This window comes from Choloepus didactylus, chromosome 16, assembly GCF_015220235.1.
Source record: "Choloepus didactylus isolate mChoDid1 chromosome 16, mChoDid1.pri, whole genome shotgun sequence".
In the NCBI taxonomy this organism is placed as follows: Eukaryota; Metazoa; Chordata; class Mammalia; order Pilosa; family Megalonychidae; genus Choloepus; species Choloepus didactylus.
This window is the reverse complement of record NC_051322.1, coordinates 74,583,765-74,603,979: the sequence shown is the minus strand read 5'-3', so window position 1 is coordinate 74,603,979 and position 20,215 is coordinate 74,583,765.

Genomic DNA, 20,215 nt, shown 5'->3' with positions numbered 1-20,215 from the left:
GAAGGTTTAGGACTGATTGCATAGATCCAGAAATAGATAGCATAATACTGTGTGATGGTAGCATGGTATTGTAAGTACACTGAACAAAGATATCTGTGAGTAAAGCTGAAAGAGGTGGGATAGGAGAATGTATGACAGCAGAGATAAAGATAGATGATAAAGACTGGGACTGTATAACGTGGCAAAAACTGGAGTGGCCAATGACTGTTATTAAATATACAAATATAAAAATGTTTTTGCATGTGGGAAAGCAAATGAATGTCAACCATGTAGAAATTTGAAAGAGGGATGGTATCCAGGAAAAAACATAATCAAAGCAAACTGGAGTCTATGGTCAACAGTAACATTGTAATATACCTCCATTAAATGTAACAAAGGCAATATGCCAATGCTAATTGTATATGAGAGGGGGATATAGGGGAGGAATATGGGATTCTTGGTAGCGGTGTTATTTGCTGTCCTTAGTAGTATATTGTATTGTATGACATGTTATTTTTCTTTTTATCATTTTTTCTTATTGTGAAAAAAAAAACAATTTTTCTTGTAGTAATCAGTATGTTCAAGTGCTGATTGTGGTGATAAATGTACAACTTTATGATGATACCATGAACAACTGATTGTACACTGTGGATAAATGTATGGTATGTGAATATAACTATAAAATTTTAGGAAAAAATATATATAGGAGTAAAAGTGTTGGAGAAAACGTGGTGAGAGGGATGATGCCTCACCAATATGGACTAACTACAATGTGTAAACTCAGAATTGAATCTTAGAACATAGCCTAACATGGACACAATAATTGTAATAGTCCCTAGATTGTAAGCGCTTACAGCAGTTAACTCTATCCCTGAATTGTAAGGCCTATCTCTAAACTTTGAGATGCTGATCCCCTAGCATATTACCTGATTGATCTCTGGAACAATGCATATCTCTGAGACACCTGAAACTCAGAGCTAGAGCTCGGCAGATATGAATGTCAGTATTAGTGCATAGTTTCACTGTAAAAAAAAAAAAAAAAAAAAAGCTGAAAAAGAGCCCAAACCTCAATTAGTGATATGAATGAAGCAGGTCTGGTTAAGACCAGGGCAAGCCAGGCTAAAGGATGAAGGTTGAAACTGAGTGTGTTTTAAAACTTCAACTTTCATATGAGACCAAGGGAATAGATATCTATTTGGTACAGGATCTAAATTTTCTAAACGGTAGAACTCTACAGTCGATTTGTTCAGACACCACAATTGCATGGAACTTTTAATAGGAAGTGAGATACGGTAGGTTACTATAGGCTGGAGTGAAATAGTGACACATCCTAGAGTAACTTGGGCAGACAATAAAAAATATATTTACAGCCTCCCCCTCCCCAGACCCGAGGATCTGGGGGAAGGTGCGGATGTGTTGGACATCCTCACCTGGACTGGTGTTGATGTTGTCACGAGCATCAGGACAGGTGGTTTGATGTGCTGAGCCCTCGAGCATGGGACTTGCCCTTATGAGGCTCATTACCACAAAGGAGAGTCTAAAGTTGTATGTAATGGTGCCTAGGAGTCTCCCCGAGTACCTCTTTGTTGCTCAGATGTGGCCCTCTCTCTCTCTAACTGAGCCATCTCGACAGGTGAACTCGCTGCCCTCCCCCCATGTGGGACCCGACCCCCAGGGGTGTAAATCTCCCTGGCAACGCAGAATATGACTACCGGGGATGAATGTGGACCTGGCATCGTGGGACTGAGAGTATCTTCTTGACCAAAAGGCGGATGCAAAATGAGACAAAATAGTTTCAGTGGCTGAGAGATTCCAAATGGAGACGAGAGGTCACTCTGGTGGACATTCTTATTCACTATATAGATAACACCTCTTAGGCTTTAATGTATTGGAATAGCTAGAAGTAAATACCTGAAACTACCAAACTCCAACCCAACAGTCTGGACTCCTGAAGACAATTATATAATAATGTAGATTACAAGGGGTGACAGTGTGATTGTGAAGACCTTGTGGATCACACCGCCTTTATCTAGTGTATGGATGAGTGGAGGAATGGGGATAAAAACTAAAGGACAAATGGGGTGGGATGGGGGGATGATTGGGGTGTTCTTTTTTCACTTTTATTTTTTATTCTTGTTCTGGTTCTTTCTGATGTAAGGAAAATGTTCCGAGATAGATTGTGGTGATGAACGCATAACTATGTTATCATACTGTGGACAGTGGATTGTATATCATGGATGATTGTATGGTGTGTGAATATATTTCAATAAAACTGAATTTAATAAAAAAAGAAAACAGAGGCATACAGCTTACATTCACTTCTATGGTGTTTTCTCAGGCTGAAAAATAACTTTTTGCAAAGAGACACTTGGAAATCTGTGAAAGCAGTCCACTACTCCCTCTGAAAACTCAGCTTAATGTAGCTTTCATTCCCTTCTATGGTGTTTACCCTGGCTCAAAAACCACTTTTGCAAAGTCACTTGGAACTCTGCAAAAGCAGTGTTGTTCTTTTTGAAATGGTTGCTGACAACAGCATTCATTTATTTCTACAGAAAATTCCAAGGCGAAAAACATCTTTTTTGCAAACAGTCACTTGGAATTCTGAGAAAGCTGTATGGGTTTTTTGGCCTGGAAACCACCACATAAGTGAATGAAATCTGTATTCTGCTGAGTTTTCAAAACAGAGCAACATACTGCTTTTGCAAAGTTCCAAGTGACTTGTGAACTTGGAACTCTGTGAAGCATTATGCTTTTAGAAACTAAGCTAAATAATGCTTTCATTCAATTTTATGGTGTTTTCCAAGGCTGAAAAATCACTTTTATGTTGTCCCTTGGAAATCTGTGAAAGGATCATGTGGCTCCATTTTGAAAACTAGCCTGAATACTGCTTTCATTCATTTCTATGGTGTTTTCCCAGGCTGAGAAATCACTTTTTTTCAATCACTTGGAAATCTGTGAAAGCAGTATGTTGCTCCATTTTGTAAACTAACCTGAATACTGTTTTCATTCACTTCTGCAGTGTTTTTTTCAGGCTGAAAATTCACATTTTTGCCAACAGTCCCCTGGAACTGTGCAAAAGCAGCATGCGGCTCTGTTTTGAAAACTCAGCCTGATACATCTTTCAGTCTCTTCTATGGTGATTTAGCAGGCTCAAAAATCACTTTTATGCAGTCACTTGAAACTATGCAAAAGCAGTATGTTCCTCCTTTGGAAAACAAAGCTGAAAACTCCTTAAATTCACTTCTATGATATTTTCCAGGTGGAAAAATCACTTTTGGCAAAGAAACTCCAGGAAAAATGCAAATGCAGTGTGTTGTTCTTTTTTGAAAACTAATCTGAGTACAATGTTATTCAGGTTTATGTCATTTTCCCAGGTTGAATAATCACTTTATTGCAATGAGTCACTTGGAACTCCACTAAACAGTATATTTCTCCATTTTTAAGATGAAGCTGTATACAGTTTACATTCAATTCTATGATGTTTTCCCTGGCTGAAAAATCATGTTATGCAGATTCTTGGAAATATGTGAAAGCAGCATGTGGTGCCCTTTTTAAACTAAGCTGAAGACAACTTTCTTTTACTTCTATTGTGTTGTCCCAGGCTGAAGAATCCCTTTTTGCAAACATTCACATGGAACTCTGTGAAAGTAGTATGTTGCTCCATTTTGAAAAATAAGCTGAATACAGCTTTCATTCACTTCTATGTTGGTTTCCAAACCTGAAATATCATTTTTTTGCTAACTGTCACTTGGAACTCTGTGAAGCATTATGTTGCTCCATTTTGAAACTAAGCTCAGTACCACTTTAATTCACTTCTGTGGTTTATTCCCAGGTCAAAAAATCACTTTCTGCAGTCACTTGGAAATCTGCAAAGGCAGTATGATGAACCATTTTGAAAACTAAGGTGAAGACACCTTTCATTCAACTCTATGGCTTTTTCCCAGGCTGAAAAGTAAGACTTTGCAAACAATCACTTGCAACACTTTGAAATCAGTATCATCCTCCAGTTTGAAGCCCAAGCTGTATACAGCTTTCTTTAACATCTATGGTGTTTTCCAAGGCTGTAAAATCACTTTTTTGCAAACAGTCACTTGGAAAGCTGTGAAAGCATTATGTTGCTCCATTTTGAAAGCTAAGCTAAATAACACTTTCATTCACTTCTGTGTTTTTCCTGGGGTGAAAAATCACTTCTCTGAAGACATTCACTGGGAACTCTGTGAAATCATAATGTTGTTCCATTTTGAAAACTGAGCTGAATACAGCAATCATTCACTTCTATGAGTTTTACCTCAGGTGAAAAATCACTTTTTACAAAAAAGTCACTTGGAAATCTGGGAGAGCAGTATGTTGCCCTGTTTTGATAACTAAGCTGAGTACTGCTATCATTCACTTCTGTGGTTTTATTTCAGACTGAAAAATTACTTTTTGAAAACAGTCACCTGGAAATCTGTGAAAGAATTATGTTCCTTCATTTTGAAAACTAGGCAGAAACACAGCTTTCATTCACATCAATGTTGTTCTCATGGGCTGTAAAATTACTTTTTCACAGCACTTGGATCTCTGCATAGCAGTATGTTGCTCCTTATTAAAAACTAAGTTGAATGAAACATTCATTCACTTCTATGGTGCTTCTCCAGACTAAAAAATCTCCTTTTTGCAAAGTGCCAATTGGAATGCTGTAAAAGCAGTATGCAGCTCTGTTTTGAAATTTAAGCTGAATACAGCTTTCATACACTTCTATGTGTTTTTCCTGGGCTGAAAAAATCACTTTTTTTTGAAAACAGTAAATTGGAACTCTGTAAAAGCAGTATGTTATTCCATTTTGAAAACCAAGCTGAATACAGCTTTCATTCACTTCTATGTGTTTTTCCTGGGCTGAAAAGACACTTTTGGTAAACAGTCACTTGGAAATCTGCAAAAGCAGTATGTTCATCCATCCTGAAAACTAAGCTGAATACAGCTTTCATTCACTTCTATGAGTTTCACCAGGGCTGAAAAATTACTTTTTTGAAAACAGTCACTTGGAGCTCTGCAAAAGCAGTATGTTGCTCTGTTTTGAAAACAAAGATGAATATAGCTTTGATTCACTTCTATGTGTTTTTCCTGGGCTGAAAAATCACTTATTTGAAAACGGTCACTTGGAACTCTGCAAAAGCATTGTGTTGTTCCATTTTGAAAACTGAGCTGAATACAGCATTCATTCACTTCTACATGTTTTCCTGGGCTGAAAAATCCCTTCTTTGGAAACAGTCACTTAGAAATCTGGGAAAGCAGTATGTTGCTCTGTTTTGAAAACTAAGATGAATACTGCTTTCATTCACATCTGTGTTTTTTTCCAGGCTAAAAAATTACTTTTTTCAGTCACTTGGAAATCTATGAAAGAATTATGTTGCTTCATTTTTAAAACAAGGCAGAAACACAGCTTTCATTCACATCTATGTTGTTCTCACAGGCTGTAAAATCACTTTTTTTGCAGCACTTGCATCTCTGCATAGCAGTATGTTCATCCTTATTAAAAACTAAGTTTAATACAACTTTCATTCACTTCTATAGTGTTACTCCAGACTGAAAAATCACATTTTTGCAAACTGCCACTTGGAACAATGCAAAAGCAGCATGTAGCTCCATTTTGAAATCTAAGCTGAATACAATTTCATACACTTCTATATGTTTTTCCTGGGCTGAAAAATCACTTTTTTGAAAACAGTCACTTGGAACTCTGCAAAAGAATTATGTTGCTCTGATTTGAAAACTGAGCTGAATAGAGTTTTCTTTCACTGCTATGTGTTATCCCTGGGCAGAAAAATCCCTTTTTTAAAACAGTCACTGGGAATCTGGGAAAGAATTATGTGGCTCCATTTTAAAACTAAGCTGAATACAGTTTTTAGTCACCTCTTTGTGTATTTTCTGGGATGAAAAATCACTCTTTCAAAAACAGACACTTGGAACTCTGCGAAAGCAGTATGTTGCTCTGCTTTGAAAACTAAGATGAATACAGCTTGCATTCACTTCTATGTGTTTTTCTTGGGCTGAAAAATCACTTTTTGAGGACAGTCACCTGGAATTCTGTGAAAGAAGTAAGTTGCTCTGCTTTGAAAACTAAGCTGAATACAGCTGTCATTCACCTGTATGTGTTTTTACTTGGCTGAAAACTCCCTTTTTTGAAAAGACTCACTTGGAACTCCGCAAAAGCAGTATGTTGCTCCATTTTGAAAACTAAGCTGAATACAGATTTTCATTCATTTCCTTCTGTTCTGGGCTGCAAAATCACTTCTTTGAAAACAGTCATTTTGGAACTCTGGGAAAGCAGTATGTTGCTCCATTTTGAAAACTAAGCTTAATACAGCTTTCATTTACTTCTATGTGTTTTCCCAGGAATGAAAAATCACTTTTTCTGAAACAATCACTTTTATTCGCAAAAGTATTATGTTGTTCCATTTAAAAACTAGGTAGAAATACAGATTTCATTCAAATCAATGTTGTTCTTATGGGCTGTAAAATCACTTTTTTGCAGCACTTGGTTTTCTGCATAGCAGTATTTTACTCCTTTTTAAAAACTAAATTGAATGCATCCTTCATTCACTTCTACTGTGTTTGCCCAGACTGAAAAATCATTTTTTGCCAACTCCCACATGGAACTCTGTGAAAGCAGTATATTGCTGTGTTTTGAAAACTGAAATGAATACAGATTACAGATTTCATTCGCATATATGTGTTTTTCCTTGGCTGAAAAAGCACTTTTTTGAAAACAGTCACTTGGAACCCTGCAAAAGCACTATGTAGCTCTGTTTGGAAAACTAAGTTGAATACAGATTTCATTCACTTCTATGTGTTTTTCCTGGGCTGAAAACTCACTTTTTTGAAAAGAGTCACTTGGAACTCTGCAGTAGATGTATGTTGCTCAGTTTGGAAAAATAAGCTGAATGCAACTATCATTCACTTCCATGAGATTTCCCAGGGTTGAAAAATCACATTTTTGTAAACAGTCACCTGAAACTCTGCAAAAGTATTATGTTGCTCTGTTTTGAAAACTATGTTGAATACAGCTTTCATTCACTTCTATGTGTTTTTACTGGGCTGAAAAATCACTTTTTTGAAAACAGTCACTTGGATCTCTGGAAAAGCAGGATGTTGCTCCCTTTTGAAAGCAAAGGTGAATAGAGATTTCATTCACTTCTACGTGTTCTTCTGTGCTGAAAAATCACTTCTTTGAAAGTCATTTGGAACTCTGGGAAAGCAGTATGTTGCTCCATTTTGAAAACTAAGCAGAATAGAGCTTTCATTCACTTCTATGTGCTTTCCCTCCACTGAAAAATCACTTTTTTCAAAACAGTCATTTGGAACTCTGTGAGAGAAGTGGGCTACTATATTTTGAAAAATAAGATGAATACCGCTTTCATTCACTTCTATGTGTTTTCCCTGGGCTGAAAAATCACTTTTTTGGAAACAGTCACTTGGAACTCTGTGAAAGAATTACATAGGTCCGTTTTGAAAACTAAGCTGAAACAGCTTTCTTTCACAACTATGCATTTTTTCTGGGCTGAAAAATCACTTTTTTGAAAGTAGTCACTTGGAACTCTGCAAAAGCAGTATGTTACTCCCTTTTGAAAACTTACCTGAATACAGCTTTCATTCACTCTATGTGTTTTTCCTGGGCTGAAAAATCACTTCTTTGAAAACAGTCAGTTGGAAATCTGTGAAAGCAATATGTTGCTCCATTTTGGATACTAATCTTTACACAGCTTTCTTTCACTTCTGTGTGCTTTCCCTGCACTGAAAAATCACTTTTTTTAAAAACAATCACATAGAATCTGAGAAAGTATTACATTACTCTGTTTAAAAAACTAGGTAGAAATACAGATTTCACTCACACCTACATTCTTCTTACGGGCTGTAAAATTGCTTTTTTGCAGCACTTGTTTCTCTGCATAGCAGTATGTTGCAACTTTCATTCACTTCTATGGTTTTTCCCCAGGCTGAAAAATCACTTCTTTGTCAAATGCCACTTGGAACTCTTTGAAAGCAGTATATTGCTGCTATTTGAAACTAAACTGTATAGAGCTTTCATTGACTACTATATGATTTTGCAGTGTGGAAAACTCAGTTTTTTGAAAACAGTCCCCTGGAAATCAGTGAAAGCAGTATGTTGCTCCTTTTTGAAAACTAAGATGAATACAGCTTATATTCACTTCCAAGTGTTTTTCCTGGACTGAAAAATCACTTTTTTGAAAACAGTCACTTGGAACTCTGCAAAAGTGGTATGACAGTCCATTTTGAAATCTAAGCTGAATACAGCTTTTGTACAGTTCTATGTGTTTTTCTGGACTGAAAGATCACTTTTGTGAAACCAGTCACTTGGAATGGTGTGAAAGTAATATGTTGCTCCATTTTGAAAACTAACCTGAATATGGCTTTCATTCACATGTATGTGCTTTTCCTGTGCTGAAAAATCACTTTTTTGAAAACAGTCACTGGACTCTGCAAAAGCAGTATTTTGGTCCATTTTGAAAACTAAGCTGAATACAGCGTTCATTCGCTTCTGTGTGTTTTCCCTGGGCTGAAAAACAACTTGTTTGAAAGCAGTCACTTGGAAATCTGCAAAACCAGAATGTAACACAGTTCGGAAAAGTAAGGTGCTTACAGCTTTCATTCACTTCTATGTGTTTTCCCTAGGCTGAGAAACAACTTTTTTGAAAGTAGTCACTTGGAAATCTGACAAAGCAGTATATTACACTGTTCTGAAAACTAAGTAGAATACAGCTTTCATTGACTTTTATGAGTTTTCCCAGGGCTAAAAATGAACTTTTTTGAAAGCAGACATTTAGAACTCTGTGAAAGCAGTATGTTACACAGTTCTGAAAATTAAGTTGAGTACAGCCTCCATTGAGTTATATGTGTTTTCCCTGTGCTGAAAAGCAACTTTTCTGAAAGCAGTCTCCTGGAACTCTGCCAAAGCAGTATGTTACACAGTTCTGCAAACTAAGTTGAATACAGCTTTCTTTCAGTAATATGTGTTTCCCTGGGCTGAAAAACAACTTTTTTGAAAGTAGTCACTTGGAACACTGTGGAATCAGTATGTTACACAGTTCTGAAGACTAAGTTGACTACAGCTTTCATTCACTTCTTCATGTTTTCCCAGGGCTGAAAAACAACTTTTTTGAAAGCAGTCACTTGGAACCCTGTGAAAGCAGTATCTTACAAAGTTCTGGAGTGTATGTTGAATACAGCTTTCATTGAGTTCTATGTGTTTTCCCTGGGCTGAAACACAACTTTTTTGAAAGCAGTGTCTGGGAAGTTTATGAAAGTGGTATGTTACAGTGTTCTGAAAATAAAGTTGCATACAGATTTCATTCACTTCTATGTGTTTTCCCTGGGCTCAAATCCAACTTTTTTGAAAGCAGTCACTTGGAATTCTGCGAAAGCAGTATGTTACAGAGTTCTGAAAACGAAGTTGAATACAGCTTTCATTCCCTTCCATGTGTTTTCCCTTGGCTGAAAAACAACTTTTTGAAAGCAGTCACTTGGAACTCTGCGAAAGCAGTATGTTACACACTTCTGAAAACGAAGTTGAATACAGCTTTCATTGACTTCTCTGTGTTTCCCCTGGCCTGAAAAACAACTTTTTTGAAAGCAGTCAATTGGAACTCTGCGAAAGCAGTATGTTACACAGTTCTGAAAGATAAGTTGAATACAGATTTCATTGATTTCTATGTGTTTCAACTGGGCTGAAAACAACTTTTTAGAAAGCAGTCACTTGGAAGTCTGCGAAAGCTGTATGTTACACAGTTCTGAAAACTAAGTTGAGTACAGCTTTCATTGAAAGCTATGTGTTTTCCCTGTGCTGAAAAACAACTCATTTGAAAGCAGTCACCTGGAACCCTGCCAAAGATGTATGTACACAGTTCTGAAAACTATGGGGAATACAGCATTCATTGACTAATATGTGTTTTACATTGGCAGAAAAATATCTTTTTTGAAAGCAGTCACTTGGAACTCTGCGAAAGCAGTATGTTACACAGTTCTGGAATATAAGTTGATTACAGCCTTCATTGACTTCTATAGGTTTTACTCGGGCTGAAAATAAACTTTTTTGAAAGCAGTCACTTGGAATTCTGTGAAAGCATTATGTTACGCAGTTCTGAAGACTAAGTTGACTACAGCTTTCATTCACTTCTACGTGTTTTCCCTGGGATGAAAAAAAACTTTTTTGAAAGCAGTCTCCTGGAACTATGCCAAAGGAATATGTTAAACAGTTTGGAAAGATAAGTTTAATACAGCTTTCATTGACTTCTATGTGATTTACCTGGGCTGAAAACAACTTTTTTGAAAGCAGTCTCCAGGAACTATGCCAAAGCAGTGTGTTACACAGTTCTGAAAACTAAGTTCAATACAGCTTTCTTTCAGTAATCTGTGTTTCCCTGGGCTGAAAAACAACTTTTTTGAAAGTAGTCACTTGGAACTCTTGGGAAGCATTATGTTACACAGTTCTGAAGACTAAGTTGACTACAGCTTTCATTCACTTCTATGTGTCATCCCTGGGAAGAAAAATAACTTTTTTGAAAGCAGTCACGTGGGACTCTGTGAAAGCAGTATCTTACACAGTTCTGAAATCTCAGTTGAATACAGCTTTCATTGACTTCTATGTGTCTTCCGTGTGCTGAAAAAAAACTTTTTTGAAAGCAGTCACTTAGAAATCTGTGAAAGCTGTATGTTACACCGTTCTGAATAATAACTTGAATACAGCTTTCATTTAGTTCTATTTGTTTTTTGTGGGCTGAAAAAAAAATAATTTGAAAGCAGTCACTTGGAAATCTGCTAAAGCGGTATGTTACACAGTTCTGAAAACTAAGTTAAATACAGATTTCATTCCCTTCTGTGTGTCTTCCCTGGCCTGAAAAACCACTTTTCTTAAAACACTCACTTGGAATTCTGTGAAAATATTCTGGTACACTGTTCTGAAAATTGAGTTGAACGGAGCTTTCATTCACTTCTAAGTGTTTTCCCTGGGCTGAAAAACAACTATTTAAAGGCAGTTACTTGGAACTCTGCAAAAGGAGTATTTTACACAGTTCTGAAAACTAAGTGCTATACAGCTTTCATTGACTACTTTGTGTTTTCCCTGTGCTGAAATACAACTTTTTTGAAAGCAGTCACTTGGAACTCTGTGAAAGCAGTATGTTACACAATTCTGAAAGATAAGTTCAATACAGCTTTCATTGACTTCTATGTGTTTTCCCTGGTCTGAAAGGCAACTTCTTTGAAAGCAGTCACGTGGAACTCTGTAAAAGCATTATGTTACACAGTTCTGAAAACTAAGTTAAATACAGCTTACATTGAGTTCTATGTGTTTTCCCTGTGCTGAAGAACACATTTTTTGAAAGCAGCCACTTGGAACTGTGCAAAAGCATTGAGTTACACAGTTCTGGAATATAAGTTAAATACAGCCTTCATTGACTTCTATGGGATTTACGTGGGCTGAAACAAAAAATTTTGAAAGCAGTCACTTGGAAGTCTGCGAAAGCAATATGTTACACAGTTCTGAAAACTAAGTTGAATACAGATTTCATTCCCTTCTATGTGTTTCCCCTGGGCAGAAAAAAACTTTTTTGAAAGCAGTCACTTGGAACTCTGCAAAAGCAGTATGGTACACAGTTCTGAAAACTAAGTTCAATACAGCTTTCTTTGACTTCTATGTGTTTTACCTCATCTGAGAAAAAACTTTTTTGAAAGTAGTCACTTGAAGATTTGCGAGAGCAGTATGTTGCACAGTTCTGAAAACTAAGTTGAGTACAGCTTCCATTGTGTTATATGTGTATTGCCTGTGCTGAAAAGCAACTTTTTTGAAAGCAGTCTCCTGGAACTCTGCCAAAGCAGTATGTTACACAGTTCTGCAAACTAAGTTGAATACAGCTTTCATTCACTACTTGGCGTTTTCCCTGGGCTGAAAAACAACTTTTTTAAAAGCAGTCACTTGGAACTCTGTGAAAGCAGTATCTTACACAGTTCTGAAATCTATGTTGAATACAGATTTCATTGACTTCTATGTGTTTTCCCTGGGCAGAAAAACAACTTTTTTGAAAGCAGTCTCTTGGAACTTTATGAAAGTGCTATGTTACACAGTTTTGAAAATTATGTTGCATACAGATTTCATTCACTGCTAAGTGTTTTCCCTTGGCTGAAATCCAACCTTTTTGAAAACAGTCTCCTGGAACTCTGCCAAAGAAGTATGTTACACAGTTCTGAGAACTAGCAGGAATACAGCATTCATTAACTAATATGTGTGTTCCATTGGCAGAAAAACATCTTTTTTGAAAGCAGTCACTTGGATCTCTGCAAAAGCTATATGTTATACAGTTCTGAAAACTAGGTTGAATACAGCTTACATTCACTTCTAAGTGTTTTCCCTGATCTGAAAATCAACTGTTTTGAAAGCAGTCACTTGGAACTCTATGAAAGCATTATGTTACACAGTTCTGGCATATAAATTGAATACAGCCTACATTGACTTCTATGGGTTTTAAGTGGGCTGAAAAAAACCTTTCTTGAAAGCAGTCACTTGGAACTCTGCGGATGCAATATGATACACATTTCTGAAAAATATGTTGAATACAGCTTTCATTCACTTCTATGTGTTTTCCCTGGGCTGAAAAACAACTTTTTTGAAAGCAGTCACATGGAACTCTATGAAAGCAGTGTGTTACACAGTTCTGAAAAATAAGTTGAATACAGCTTTCATTGACATCTATGTGTCTTCCCTGGGCTGAGAAACAACTTTTTTGAAAGCAGTCTCCAGAACTATGCCAAAGAATTATGTTACACAGTTCTGAAAACTAAGTTGAATACAGCTTTCTTTCAGTAATATGTGTTTCCCTGGGCTGAAAAACAACTTTTTTGAAAGTAGTCACTTGGAACTCTGGGAAAGCAGTATGTTACACAGTTCTGAAGACTAAGTTGACTACAGCTTTCCTTCACTTCTACATGTTTTCCCTTGGATGAAAAAAACTTTTTTGAAAGCAGTCACTTAGAAATCTCTGAAAGCTGTATGTTACACCGTTCTGAATAAGAACTTGAATACAGCTTTCATTTAGTTCTATTTGTTTTCTGTGGGTTGAAAAAAACTATTTTGAAAGCAGTCACTTGGAAATCTGTGAAAGCGTTATCTTACACAGTTCTGAAAACTAAGTTGAATACAGGTTTCCTTCACTTCTGTGTATTTTCCCCGGCCTGAAAAACAACTTTCCTTAAAACAGTCACTTGGAATTCTGTGAAAATATTCTGGTACACTGTTCTAAAAATTGAATTGAATGCAGCCTCCATCACTTCTAAGTGTTTTCCCTGGGCTGAAAAACAACTATTTAAAAGTAGTTATTTGGAACTCTGCAAAACGAGTATTTTACACAGTTCTGAAAACTAAGTGGAATACAGCTTTCATTCACTTCTATGTGTTTTCCCTGGGCTGAAAAACAACTTTTATGAAAGAAGTCTCTTGTAACTCTGCAAAAGCAGTACGTTACACAATTCAGGAAACTAAGTTTAATACAGCATTCATTGACTTCTACGTGTTTTCCATGGGCTGAAAAACAACTTTTTTTTTTAAAGCAGTCACTTGGAACTCTGTGAAAGAAATATGTTACACAATTCTGAAAACTGAGTTCAATACAGCTTTCATTGGCTTCTGCGTGTTTTCCCTGGGCTGGAAAGCAACTTTTTTGAAATCAGTCATTTGGAACCCTGCAAAAGCAGTATGGTACACAGTTCTGAAAACTTAGTTGAATACAGCATTCATTGACTTCTGTGTGTTTTCCCTGTTCTGAAGAGCATCTTTTTTGAAAGCAGGCAGTTTGAACTCTGCAAAAGCTTATGTTGAACACTTCTGAAAGCTAAGTTGTATACAGCTTTCAGTGACTTCTAAGTGCTTTCCCTGTGCTGAAAAACAACTTTTTGAGCAAAGTCACTTGGAACACTGCAAAATAACCATGTTGCACAGTTCTGAAAACTAAGTTGAATACAGCTTTCATTGACTTGTAAGTGTTTTCCTGGGCTGAAAAACAACTTTTTTGAAAACAGTCACTTGGGTACCTGTGAAAGCGCTATGTTACACAGTACTGAAAACTAAGTTGAATACAGCTTTCATTGACTTGTAAGTGTTTTCCCTGAGCTGAAAAATAACATTTTTAAAAGCAGTATGTAACACAGTTCTGAAAACTAAGTTAAATGCAACTTTCATTGACTTCTATGTGTTTTCCCAGGGCCGAAAAACAACTTTTTTGAAAGCAGTCACTTGGAACTCTGCGAAAGCAGTATGTCACACAGTTCTGAAAACTATGTCGAATACAGCTTTCATTCACTCCTATGTGATTTCCTTGGGGTGAAATCAAACTTTTCTTAAGCAGCAACTTTGAACTCTGCAAAAGCAGTGTATTACACAGTTCTGAAAACTCAGTTGAATACAGATTTCATTGACTTCTATGTGGTTTCCCTGGGTTGAAAAACACCTTTTTTAAAGAAGTCACTTGGAACTGTTTGAAAGCAGTATGTTACACATCTCTGAATACAAAGTAGAATATAGCTTTCATTGACTTCTATGTGATTTCCCTGGTCTTAAAAACATCTTTTTTGACAGATGTGACTTGGAAATCTGCGAAAGCATTATGTTACATAGTTGCATAAACTAAGTTGAATACACCTTTCATTGACTTCTATGTGTTTTCCCTGGGATGAAAAGCAATCTTTTAGAAAGCAGACACTTGGAATTCTGTGAAAGCAGTGTGTTATGGTGTTCTGAAAACTAAGTTGAATACAGCTTTTATTGACTTCAATGTGATTTCCCTAAGTTGAAAAACAACTTTTTTTAAAGCAGTTACTTGGAAATCAGCGAAAGCAGTATGTTACACCGTTCTGAATAGTGAGTTGAATACAGCTTTCATTGACTTCTATGTGGTTTCCCTGGGTTGAAAAACACCTTTTTTAAAGATGTCACTTGGAACTCTTTGAAAGCAGTATGTTACACAGCTCTGAATACAAAGTAGAATATAGCTTTCATTCACGTCTATGTGATTTCCCTGGGCTTAAAAACATCTTTTTTAATGGATGTGACTTGGAAATCTGCAAAAGCATTATGTTACATAGTTGCATAAACTAAGTTGAATACACCTTTCATTGACTTCTATGTGTTTTCCCTTGGATGAAAAGCAATCTTTAAGAAAGCAGACACTTGGAATTCTGTAAAAGCAGTGTGTTACTGTGTTCTGAAAACTAAGTTGAATACAACTTTTATTGACTTCAATGTGATTTCCCTAAGTTGAAAAACAACTTTTTTGAAAGCAGTTACTTGGAACTCGGCAAAAGCAGTATGTTACACCATTCCAAATAGTGAGTTGAATACAGCTTTCATTGACATCTATGTGTTTTCCTGGGCTGAAAAACACCTTTTATGAAAGCAGTCACTTGGAACTCTGTGAAAGCAGTATGTTACACAGCACTGAAAACTAAGTTGAATGCAGCTTTCATTGACTTCTATGTGATTTCCCAGGTTTGAAAAAGAACTCTTTTGAAAGCAGTCAGTTGGAACTCTTTGAAAGCACTATATTAATCTCTTCTGAAAACTAAGTTGAATACAGCTTTCATTGACTTCTATGTGCTTTTCCTGGGCTGAAAAACTTCTTTTTTGAAAGCAGTCACTTGGAAGTCTGTAAAAGCAATATATTACACTGCTCTAAAAACTAAGTTGAATACAGCTTTCATTGACTTGTATGTGTTTTCCCTGGGCTGTAAAACAACATTTTTAAAAGCAGTCACTTGGAAATATGCGAGAGCAGTATGTTACACAGTTCTGAAAACTAAGTTGATTACAGTTTTCATTGACTTCTATGTGTTTTCCCTGGGCAGAAAAACAACTTTTTTGAAAGCAGTGATTTGAAGATCTACAAAAGCATTATGTTACAGAGTTCTGAAGACAAAGTTGAATAGAGCTTTCTTTGATTTCCATGTGAATTCCCTGGGCTGGAAATCAACTTCATTCAAAGCAGTCACATGGAAATCTGCAAAAGCAGTATGTTGCACAGTTCCGAAAACTAAGTTGAATACAGCTTTCATTCACTTCTATGTGTTCTCCCAGGGTGGAAAAGCAGTTTTGTTAAAGCAGTTACTTGGACCTCTGTGAAAGCAGTACATTAAACTTCTCTGAAAAGTAAGTTGCATACAGACTTCTTTCACTTCCATGTGTTTTCCCCAGGCTGAAAAACAACTTTTTTGAAAGCACTGACCTGGAACTCTGCGAAAGCAGTATGTTACACACTTCTGAAAACTAAGTTCGATACAGCTTTCATTCACTTCTCTGTGTTTTCCCTGGGTTGAAACACAACTGTTTTGAAAGCAGTCCCTTGGAATTCTGTGAAAACAGTATGTTTCCCAGTTCTGAAAACTCAGTTGAATACAGCTTTCATTGACTTCTATTTGTTTGCCCTGCGCTGAAAAACAGCTTTTATAAAAGCAATTATTTGGAACTCTGCAAAAGAAGTATGTTACACAGTTCTGAGAATTAAGTTGAATATAGCTTTCATTGACTTCTATGTGTTTTCCCTGGGGTGAAAATCTCATTTGAAAGCCGTGACTTGGAACTCTTTGAAAGCTGTGTGTTACACACTTCTGAAAACTAAGTTTAATACAGCTTCCATTGACTTGTATGTGTTTTCCTTGGGGTGAAAAATAAACTTTTTTCTAACCAGTCACTTGGACCTCTTCAAAAGCAGTATGTTACACTGTTCTGAAAACTAAGATGAATAAAGCTTTCATGGACTTCTATGTGCTTTCCCTGGGCTGAAAAACAACTTTTTTGAAAGCAGTCACTTGAAACTCTGCAAAAGCAGTATGTTACACAGTTCTGAAAACGAAGTTGAATACAGCTTTCATTGACTTCTACGTGTTTTCCCTAGGCTGAAAAAATCTTTTTTGAAAGCAGTCACTTGGAACTCTGCGAAAGCAGTATGTTACACAGTTCTGAAAACTAAGTTGAATACAGCTATCATTGACTTCTAAGTGTTTTCCCTGGTCTGAAAAAGAACTTTTTGGAAGCAGTCACATGGAAAGCTGTGAAAGCAGTATGTTACAGAGTCCTGAAAACTAAGAGGAACACAGCTTTCATTCACTTCTATTTGTTTTCCTGGGCAGAAAAACATCTTTTTGAAAGCATTCTATTTGAACTCTGCGAAAGGAGTATGTTACGCAGTTCAGAAACCTAAGTGGAATACAGCATTCATTCACACCTGTGTGTTTTCCCTCTGCTAAAGAACATCTTTTTTGAAAGCAGTCAGTTGGAACTCTGCAAAAGCCTATGTTGAACAGTTCTGAAAGTTAATTTGAATACAGCTTTCAGTGACTACTAAGTGTTTTCCATCTGCTGAAAAACAACTTTTTGAGCTCAGTCACTTGGAACTCTACGAAATCAGTAAGTTGCACAGTTCAGAAAACTAAGTTGAATGCAGCTTTCATTGACTTCTATGTGTTTTCCGTGAGATGAAAATCAACTTTATTGAAAGCAGTAACTGGGAAATCTGCAAATGGAGTATCTTACACAGTTCGAAATACTAAGTTGAATGCAGTTTTCATTGACTTCTATGTGTTTTCCCTGGGTTGAAAAACAACTTTTTTGAAAGCAGTCTCTTGGAACTCTGCTAAAACAGTATGTTATGCAGTTCTGAAAACTAACTCGGATACGGCTTTCACTGACTTCTATGTGTTTTCCCTGGGCCAAAAAACAACTTTTTTGAAAGCAGTCACTTGGAACTCTGCGAAAGCAGTATGTCACACAGTTCGGAAAACTATATCGAATACAGCTTTCATTCACTCCTATGTGTTTTCCTTGGGGTGTAATCAAATATTTTTAAGCAGTCACTTTGAACTCTGCAAAAGCAGTGTGTTACACAGTTCTGAAAACTCAGTTGAATACAGCTTTCATTGACTTCTATGTGCTTTCCCTGGGCTGAAAAACAACTTTTTTGAAAGCAGTCACTTGGAACTCTGTGAAAGCTGTATGTTACACAGTTATGAAAACCTAGCTTTATACAGCTTTTCTTGATTTCTATGTGTTTTCCCTGGCTGAAAAACAACTTTTTTGAAAACAGTCACTTGGAACTCTGTGAGAGCAGTATGTTATGCAGTCTGGAAAACTAAGTGCAAACCAGCTTTCATTCTCCTACGCCTTTATTGTGGGGTGAAATACAACTTTTTTGAAAGCAGTCTCTTGGAAATCTGCAAAGGAAGTATGTTACACAATTTTGAAAACTAAGGTGAGTACAGCTTTCATTCACTTCTCTGTGTTCTCCCTGGTTTGAAAAACAACTTTTTTAAAGCAGTCACTTGAAACTCTGCAAATGCAGTATGTTACACAGTTCTGAAAACTAAGTTGATTACCATTTTCATTCACTTGTAGGTGTTTACCCCGGGCTGAGAAACAACTTTTCTTAAAGCAGTCACTTGGACATCTTCGAAAACAGTATGATACACAGTCTTGAAAACTAAGTGGAAAATGGCTTTCATTCTCTTCTATTCATTTTCCCTGGCTGAAATACAAACTTTTTGAAAGAATTCACTTGGAAATCTGTGAAAGCAGTATGTTACACAGTTCTGAAAACTAAGTTGAATGCAGCTTTCAGTGACTTCTATGTGCTTTCCCAGGGCTGAAAAACAACTTTTTTGAAAGCAGTCACCTGGAACTCAGCGAATCCATTATGTTACACAGTTCTGAAAACTAAGTTGAATACAGCTTTCACTGACTTTTATGTGTTTACCCTGTGCAGAAAAACAACTTTTTTGAAAGCAGTCACCTGGAACTCCGTGAAAGCAGTGTGTTACACAGTTCTGAAAGCTAAGTTGAATACATCCTTCATTGACTTCTGTGTGTTTTCCCTGGGCTGATAAACAACTTTTTTGAAAACAGCCACTTGGAAATTTGCGAAAGCAGTATGGTACACAATTCTGAAAACTAAGTTGAATACAGCTTTCATTCACTTCTATGTATTTTCCCTGTACTGAAAAACAACTTTTTGAAAGCAGTCTCTTGGAACACTGCGAATGCAGTATGTTACACAGTTCTGAAAACCAAGTTGAATACAGATTTGATTCACTTCTGTGTGTTTTCTCCTGACTGAAAAAGAACTTTTTTGAAAGCAGTCACTTGGAACTCTGCAAAAGCAGTGTGTTACTCAATTCTGATAAGAAAGTTGAATACAGCTTTCATTCACTTTTATGTGTTTTCCCTGGGCTGAAAAACAACTTTTTTGAAAGCAGTCCCTTGGAATTCTGCGAAAGCCGTGTATTTCACTGTTCTGTAAACTAAGAGGAATACAGCTTTCATTCACTACTATGTGTTTTCCCTGGGCTGAAAAACAACTTTTTTGAAAGCAGTCACTTGGAACTCTGAGAAAGCAGTACGTTACAGAGTTCTGAAAACTAATTTTTATACTGCATTCATTCACTTCTATGTGTTTCCCCTGGGCTGAAAAACAACTTTTTTGAAAGGAGTCACTTGGAACTCAGTGAAAGCAGTATGTTGCACAGTTCTGGAAACAAAGTTGAATACAGCTTTCATTGACTTCTATGTGCTTTGCCTGGGCTGAAAAACAACTTTTTTGAAAGCGCTAACTTGGAACTATGCAAAAACACTTTGTTACACAGTTCTGAAAACTAAGTTGAATACAGCTTTCATTTACTTCTATGTGTTTTACTTGGCTGAAAAACAACTCTTTTGAGAGCACTCATTTGGATCTCTGCGAAAGTAGTAAGTTACACAGTTCTAAAAGCTAAGTGGAATACAGCTTTCATTGACTTCTATGTGTTTTTCCTGGGCTGAGAAACAACTTTATTGAAAGCAGTGACTTGGAATTCTGCAAATGCACTATGTTACACAGTTATGAAAGCTAACTTGATTACAGCTTTCATTCACTTCTGTGTGTTTTCCCTGGGCTGAAAAACAACTTTTTTAAAAGCAGTCACTGTAAATCCTGCAAAAGTTGTGTGTTACACAGTTCTGAAAACTAAGTTGAGTACAGCTTTCATTGACTTCTACAAGTTTTCATTGGCTGAAAAACAACTTTTTTGAAACAAGTATCTTGGAATTCTGCGAAAGCAGGATGTTACTCAGTTCTGAATGCAAAGTTGAATACAGATTACATTCACTTTTGTGTGTTTCCCCTGGGCTGAAAAAAACTACTTTGAAAGCAGTTTCCTGGAAATCTCT